At 38.4% G+C, this 8992-nt stretch overlaps 1 long non-coding RNA gene across 1 annotated transcript; it reads right to left on the bottom strand.

Moving 5' to 3' along the window:
• Nucleotides 1–5075: 5075 nt before the first annotated feature.
• Nucleotides 5076–8384, bottom strand: LOC126990839 (uncharacterized). Its single transcript, XR_007744860.1, has 3 exons — nt 8368–8384; nt 7221–7282; nt 5076–6381 (listed from the first exon to the last, which is right to left on the bottom strand). It is a non-coding gene; the product is annotated as an uncharacterized LOC126990839 (long non-coding RNA).
• Between the last annotated feature and the right edge of the window lie 608 nt (nt 8385–8992).

The following is an 8992-nucleotide window of genomic DNA, read 5'->3' on the forward strand; positions in this document are numbered from 1 at the left end:
GTGTATACTGTGAGAGACAGATACCATGCAATAATATGTTATCATTGTCAGAGATATGGTCATATTGAGTCCAAATGCACTGCCAAGGCCAATGGTGAGAACCCAGTGTGTTATAAATGTGCAGGAGAGCATAAAGCCAAAGACTGCCCCGGGACTGAGAGCATTTGTATAAATTGTGTGAGGTACAAGAAGTCTGAAGTTAATCACTCGGCGAATAACCAGTGTTGTGTAGTTTTTCAGACTGATATTGAGAGAATTCGTAACATAACCGATCCTCTGGGGCCGTATGCACAAATATTCTAAGAATAATACTAAGCCCTGCACTTAACAACTTTTAGCTAAGCATAGGCCCTTAAGTATTACTTAGAATTCCCCTTAGCGGACTCTAAGCTAAGTATTTTTTGAGCAAAATACCGGTATGAAGTGCATCGCCTAGCAAAACGACCACTTGCAAAAGCATTGTATATAGCTACCACAGTGCATATTATGCAAAGATGAAATAGCTATAATGCATTCAACACGTTATCTATCTGTACACAAAAGCTTGTTTGGAAACAATAGACACAACAGTGGAGTAAATGGTCGACATAAACGAGCCTTCTTCTTCTTCCTCTTGTGGTCTTTATTGCCTATGATCGTTATATAGGTGCATCTTTTCATGTTTCCGGTGTACCTCCACTATTCTTTTATGTGTTTTGGTAAAATATGCATATTACTGCCTCGACGTCGTCTCCTCAGCCGCCGGTGACAACAAAGGCGTAGCGCGAAGCGTATCACACGGAATTACCAAATAATAAAAGTAAACAAGTCAAAACAAACTAAATCTAACCAAACCTGACCAAACCTAACTATACCTAGCCTATGACCAACCTAACCTGACCCCTCTACCGCCAAAATGCAATGTGCTAAGATGCGTTAATTCACACTCTTCAATAGTTTGAAGTTTCTTCAATATTCAAGCTGTTTGTCACTGTACTGTATTCAGAGACCAACATACAACACATAATGCATTAGCCTCACGTGAGATGGCTACCATAATTTCAGACTCGTGTGTTCAGTGACTTTCTTGTTTATTTATTTTGATAAATATCAACTTTCAGTCAGGTTACTCTGGTATATCTTTACCTCAGTGGGTCAAGGCACACAATCATTAGTACTATTATAAAATGTTCTAATGTTTCCCGAGCTTCTACACCTATCTGATGTACTATAGATAGGCATAGGTACTTCTCCATTCACAGAGGCCACTTTTCTCAACTATCTTTGACAGGTCTCCCATTTACATTGTTTCACTCTGCTCCAGTGTCATCATATGCTTTCCCTCTCTGTATATTTCCTTTCTCCAAAGGGGATTGTCTTGAATTTCCAGTGTTATATTAATTTGGCCCACCGGTGTTCACTCATTTCCTCTCTTTGAAACTCAGCTTCCCCTTTGTTAACCTTTCTCAGAAGCTTCACCCCATTTCCCCTGAGAGCACGTGAACACTATCATGCCAACTGGTCTTGAATGACTTCTAATCTCCCGACATCTCAAGTGTTAGTTTTGCTGACCCATACAAGATAGCTGTGGGGTTACTACTTTCCCCATCCAAAAGCAACTTCCATATTCATACTGGCTAATTTACCTTCTCTACCAATGATGTTAACACAAGTCATTTTCCTTACCTTGGCTTCATTCAGTTTTCTTTGTGCTTTCTCCTATGGCCTCCTTGCTTATCTCAAATGCTAAATAACCATGTGTTTCTATTACCTCTAAGATATTGTTTCCCAGCACCCGCTGTCCTACTGCTGGTGTGAATTTCCATTATTATGTTTAAAGATAAGTTTCCATTCCATACCAAAGTCATTTAGGATCAGGCAAAATCCTTCCACTAATACTACATCATCTGCATAACCTAGGCAAAGCAATACAACTTCTGATGTGTGGGGCTTTATTACTTTTGCCTATATCCACATATACACATGGAGGAGGGGGAATTATTATGAGCAGAAAGGATTGATTGATTATGTGTCAGTAGATGGAAGACTGAGAAAGGATATCTGTGACGCGAAGGTAGTAAGCGGGATGTTCGATGGCTCTGACCATCTTGCAAAAGTGGGTGTTTGAAAAGAAAGGTGAAGTAAAAAAGGAAATACTGAAGATAGAAAAGTTACAGGAAAAAAGAAATAAAAGATGAGTATAACGTGAAATGGTAGATGCCTTAAGGGGGGGCGGAACAGCTGGAATGGAAAAATGGGGTCAAGAATACTTTTTTTTTTTTTTACATATTTTCATAGGAAAACTATCTAAAAAAACATATATGACTATGAGAACAATGGGAGCGCCTGGGAAAACGTTTTAAAGGGACGCGGTGCGCAGACATTTACACGCCCGGGTGGACTTTAAATCTTATGTACAAGGAGTTTCTGCTGTATTTTCTTCACTTAGGCTTGGTGGGATACGCCGATATGGTATAAGAAAAATACAAGAAGAAGAAGAAAAGAGAGCAGAGGAAGGGGAAACATATGGCGCTGGCATAGCGCCTGTGTAGAGATACAGTTATGTATCTTTTTGGTGAGCAGTGTCTTTGAGTTGAGGGAAGGCGCTCATTGCTGGTAAAACAAGACCCCTCAACAATGATTTGACACTGTGAAGACACCCCAGCAGTGAGGACCTTAATACGGTCCGCTAAAAGCGCGAAGAATCATCAACTCATGGGACCCACTGTCAGTCACTGGAGAAATACGCGGTTGAGAAAAGAATGCATTTCCTTATTGTAAATACATTATATTGATAACTTTTGACTATTACATATTATATTAGTGTGTAGTATATGTTTGTAGTGCATATATGTAAAAATGAATGTAATCGTGCAATAAATAAATGCAATAACTAACAAAATATGTAATGTGAAAACTTTAAACGCGTTTTTCTCAAAACCACAAAAAATAACTTCAAAAATCAGTTCTGCAAAGAATACTCCATGGAGCTTGATGAAAATCACTACACTTATACATTTTGGGTGTATCTACATTTACAAGTAGCGGTTTTTTGAAATATTGAAAAGAAAATGGTTTTTGAGTGTTTTTTTGGTAAAAAATTGTTACGTAACGATTTACATGAAATTGCGACAGCGATTACTCGCGAACTATACAAAATTTAGCAAAACCGCTACTTGTAAATATTTCTACAACATTCAACTACTACCATGCAAAATTTCGTAACTCTAAAACGAAAACTGTATTTTACGCTGATTTTTAAAGTCTTGACCTCATGAGGTCATGACCTGACCAATTAGCAGGTTCTACCTTTGGGATAGTATCTGAAACATGATTTTAAACATAATAGAGAAGTTTGAGGCAAAAATAATCAAAACTTTTTTTTTTATGAATATTTTTTACCTACCCGTTCCCCCTCCCCTTAAGTGAAAAATGGGAAAGTGTGAAAGATAGTACAGATACTGAAAAAGTTTTTAGAACATTTAAAGAAGTAGTGTTAACTACAACAAAAAAGTGGTAGGAATGAAAGTGGTGAGAGATGGAAAAAGAAAAGGAAATTCATGGTGGACAGAAGAGATAAGGAGGATAGTAAGAGAGAAAAGGGAACTTTTTAAAGAAAACTTAAGAAAGAAATGTGGTTGAGCAAGTAAAAAGGGAAAGGAAAAAGAAATATAGAGAATGCAAAATGAAATTAAAACGAGCAATAAAAGAAAGTAAGAAGAGAGTTGGTGAAGACTTTGGAAAAGACTAAGTGAAAAATATAAAGGAAACAGGAAATCATATTGGAAAGAAGTAAAAAAATAAAGAAAAGCATCACCCCAATAATATCTCCCCAAGGAAAATTAATGAAGTTATGGGTGAGAATGGAAAGATGTTCAACGACGGGGAAGCTGTGAAAGAGACATAGAGAGAATATTTCAAAAACTTAATGAATTTTGATGATGGACGTCCAGCAGCTGTTACAGCAACAGTTTTGAGCGGTAGAGGAGGAATATATAAAGAAAGAAGTATAACATATGAAGAAGTAAATCAGGCATTAAAAAGATTAAAAAATGGAAAAGCAGCAGGAACTGATGGAATCAATCAGATATTTTCCTTCAGGATGGTAGGAGAAAAAATAATAGCAAAAGGAAAGAAACTATACACTGCCTTCATGGACTTTGAAAAAGCTTGACAGATTCGATTGGATTGCATTGTGGGATGTTTTAAAGGTTTATGGTGTGGGAGGAAAACTGCTTAGTGCAATAAAGTCTTTCTATGAGGATGCATCTGCATGTGTCAAAATTGGTGGAGAAACAAGTGAACATTTTGAGATAAAGGTGGGATTAAGGCAGGGCGTGTCATGTCACCATGATTGTTCAATATTTATATGGATGGTGTCATGAGAGAAATAAAGGGCAAAGTTGGAGTAAAAATGTATGCTGAGGGAAGGAAGTGGGTGCTGAATTCAATCCTGTTTACTGATGACACAGTGCTCATTGCAGAAAATGAAAGTGACTTACAAAACTTGGTCAGTGATTTTCATAGCGTCTGTAAAAGGAGAAAGCTGAAAGTAAATGTCAACAAAAGTAAAGTGATGGTTTGTGATGGGTGGATAAGTGAAGTTGTAGATTTTGTATGCCCATATAGAGTGGGAACTGAATGTGAAAAAGAATGCAAAATAATTCTGAATGGTGAAGAAATGGAGGAGGTCAATGAGTTTAAGTACCTTGGATCAGTTATCAGTTGAAAATACAATAATAGTACCAACCCTCACATATGCAAGTGAAACATGGGCCTGGAATGAAAGTCAGAGGTCTAGAGTGCAGGCAGTGGAAATGAGTTATTTGAGGAGTGCTTGTGGTGTGAGTAGAATGGATGGAATAAGTAATGAAAGTGTGTATGAGCGTTTTGGAATGTGTCACAGGGGTGAAGGGAATAAGTGACTTTAAAGTGGTTTGGCCACATGGAGCGAATGGAGGAGAGTAAGATGACCAGAAGGGTGTATGTGAGATTGAGGAAGGGAATGTTAGAGGACGACCTCCAGTGAAATGGAGAGATAGGGTGCAGGAGTACGTTAGGGAGAAGGATGAGAGATCCTTGAGAAACTTTGAGCAGGCAAGGAGGAGTGTCCGGATAGAGAAAGATGGAAACTTCTGCCGTGGCCATCCCCTGGTGGGAGCTCCTAAGAGCAGGCGTCGATGAGATGATGATGATGAATGAATTGAGAGGAATCACAGCAGAAATGTTGAAGTGTGGAGATGAAGTTACTATATGAATGGTCAAGATATGTGAAGTGGCCTGGGAAGGGGGGGGGAGGTCCCAGCAGACTTGACAAAAGCCATCATGGTCCCAGTTTACAAGGGGAAGGGCAGGAGAGGGGAGGTGGGAGTTGTAGGGGTATAAGTCTGCTGAGTGTAGGCTACCCGGAAAGGTATATGGAAAAGTCCTAATTGAGATTGTGCAAAGACTTACAGAAGAGAAAATCAGTGAAGAACAAGGAGACTTCAGGAAGGGAAGAGGATGTGTGGATCAGACATTTTCCTTCAGGATGGTGTTTTATTAGAAAAAATATTAGCAAAAGGAAAAAATACTATGCTGCCTTCATGGATCTAGTTATTCTAAAGAAAGTTTATGACAGAGTCGATTGGCTGGCATTGTGGGACGTCTTAAAGATATATGGTGTGGGAGGAAAACTGCTTTATGCAATAAAGTCTTTCTATGAGGATGCATCTGCATGTGTCAAAATTAGTGGAGAAACAAGTGAACATTTTGAGATGAAAGTGGGCTAAGGCAGGGGTGTGTCATGTCATCGTGGTTGTTCAATATTTATATGGATGGTGTTATGAGAAATGAAGGGCAAAGTTGGGGAAATTGAAGTAAAAATGTATGCTGAGGGAGGGAAGGAAGTGGGTGATGAATTCAATCTTATTTGCTGATGACACGGTGCTCATTGCAGAAAATGAAAGTGACCTACAAAATTTGGTCAATGTTTTTGATAGTATATGTAAAAGGAGAAAGTTGAAAGTAAATGTCAACAAAAGTAAAGTGATGGTTTGTGAGCGGAGTAGAAGGGAGGTTGTAGAGTTTGTATGCCCATATAGAGTGGGCATTGAATGTGAAAAAGAATGCCAAATAATTTTGAATGGTGAAGAAATGGAGGAGGTTAACGAGTTTAAGTACCTAGGATCAGTTATGTGTAAGCATGGTGGTACAGAAGGAGAGAAAAGAGAAAGGGCATTGCAATGATTGATTGATTGGAGGAGAAGTTGCGGATCCATCTCTGGCATGCCATCTCCTTGTTGGGGGCTGAATTTCTCCATGGCATGGACTGGACCTCTGCCGGACAGCTGGAGAAAGCTGCCATGGCACAAACCCGACTGATGGAGACAACTGATTTCTTCTTCCACATCATGTTTGGCCCTGAAATATGAGTACAAGTTCAAATAAACAACATAATATATATATATATATATATATATATATATATATATATATATATATATATATATATATATATATATATATATATATATATATATATATTAATTGGGATGTTTTTCCTTGATTAGTGTACTATACTAAAAGAGGTTAACCCGGTAGCTGCAGGGATCATGTTTCTTAAAGGTTCCTCCGAGCGAGAAAAATGAGAAAAAATCATCACTCACGCAAACCGTTTCATAATATATATCAACACATTTGTGATCAGTTTATGCATCATCTATTTTTTGGGGTTTATATCATGACAAAAATGTGGCCCATCGCTGGTACACGGTAAAGCCACAAATTTGGCCTGTTGCTGCTACCAGGTTAAGTTGGACTATGAATGAATTTAAGAGCATCTGAAATAAACTTATGGGACTGATATATGATAATTAAATCTGTGATATTTATTAAGATGTGTCCAGTGATTTAATTGGCAAAGAACTGCAAAACACAAGCTAAGAAAATAAAAGTACTGAACTGATTGATGTATCGACACAGGAAATGGCCGTCGGAGAAATAAGAATGGATTAGTAATTAATATACCCGAAGCAAGAACTAAAAGACATTGCATCGACATAAGTATGTGATAGAATAACAGGCATTATCTACATGAGTTATTTACTGCACAGTGCACACTATATGGGCTGGCAACATTGTCTTATTTTCTAGCAATTGAAGTTGCTTATATTGTGCATTATATTCTTGCATGGGAATGACTGCTTGATGCTGGATGATAAAAACTAAATGATTAAACAATAATGTTATGTGCCGAATACCAGCTTGAGGTCACTCTAGGTCTAGGAGGACTTGCTCGTTGTTGTCAATGTCATCACAATCACTGCAAATAGATACATTACAATTAGAAATGCTTTGGTACCTGCCCTATATGTATATCTATACTTGTCCAGAAGTCAAAACTCTTGACTCATGGACCAATTTGAAATTTTTTTTGTTCAAAAAGATTTTAGCATTGTTGATTGACTTTAATAGCTATTTGGGAGTAAGACTAAGAATAATCATAAAATTCACTTTTAGATCTTCACAAGAAAGGAAGCTGCAAATAACAAAAGCCATAATATACTGTGAACTAATTAATTTTAAATGTGAAAAAAAAAGACATGACCAAAACAAATTAAACAATACTACAATGCTAGCTAGCATGGGTATTAGTATCATTTTGCAACACCCAGGGATTCCTGGGAGGTATTTTACAGAAAGGATAGCTACCGTTCGTTAAGTAGGATCAATGAGGTTAGGTGACGTTTATAATTTTTTGTTAAGTTAAAATAAGGCAACATTCTGAATGATAGTTAGTTTGGTAAAAAATTTACGTCCAAAATCAAAATGTTTGTTTAAAAAATAGTCAGTAACACAAATCGGAAATTTATCTGAGTTAGGAGAGGTGAACTTATATTAAGTTGGGCTCGTCGGACCAAGGTTTCTAAACAAGTTGATTTAGGATTAAAGGAAAAAAGTCATAAGTGATGCAAGCTTGAGTACTAGAGCAAGTTCGGTTTAAGAGCTACCGGTACGTCAAATTGATTTGGTTTGGTTACTAAAAATAAGCAAAGGAAGGTAATTTCGTTAGGACACTTCTGACATTTAAGTTAAGTTAAAAATATCAACTTTTCTAAATAATTGTTGATTTGGTTAAAACTGGCTATCTTAAAAAACAGATTAAGTTGAAATAACTATATGTCAATGATAAATTTACCCAGGTTAGGTTTGGTTTATCACTGCTGGGAGGTTAGTCAAGTAAAAATTAAATAACAGACACTAGTGACCCAAATAGGTATTGTTTAAGGTTTGGTAAGATTGGTGGGAAACGTTTGTTGAAGTCAGTCACAAGATTAACAGGTGTGTTAGGTTAAAAGAGTTGAATATTGTAAAGGATAAGTCTGGCGAGGTAAAATATTGGCTCACCTGTGTTCGTTCCTGGGCAGGAGTCTGTGGCTGCCGGTGTTGATCACAGGTAAGATACACGTGCGCCAGTGATGACTGGACCTTCACAGACTACCTAAGTTGAGTGATAACAGACACTGGATGCCCTCCAGGCGATGGCTGGGGGCTGTATAACGCCAGCCACACTGCGGCCCGCGGGCTTCCAGCAAGGTTACTCCCAGGGCTCCTTGTGTGACAGCCTGTGGATGGTGGCAGGCGGTCACCAGCCATCGCTTGAGGGTCTCCAGTGTCTGTTATCACCAATCTCTGTCAGTCTGTGAAGGTTGCACCTGCATTTTACCTGTCGGCGAACACCACTTCAGTCGTGATGGCCATGTAGGTGTTTCCAAGGTCCGCCTCGCCGAACCACTCATCTCAGCACGGTCAGCACAGTCCACAGATATTTCAGGATGAGTTTCAAATCATTACACGCCTCCAATTCGTCTAGACGAGGCAGATATATTAGGAGGTGATGCCTTTCATCCCGCTGTAATCCACCATGATGCAATACTTATGCATTTTTAACGGTGCTAAGGGAGCCCCTTCCCCGCCTTAAATTTTCCGCCCGCTAAGTGCTCCAGCTTCAGCGCTAAGCGGCCCAGCGCCA

Source organism: Eriocheir sinensis, unplaced genomic scaffold (assembly GCF_024679095.1).
Source record: "Eriocheir sinensis breed Jianghai 21 unplaced genomic scaffold, ASM2467909v1 Scaffold21, whole genome shotgun sequence".
In the NCBI taxonomy this organism is placed as follows: domain Eukaryota; kingdom Metazoa; phylum Arthropoda; class Malacostraca; order Decapoda; family Varunidae; genus Eriocheir; species Eriocheir sinensis.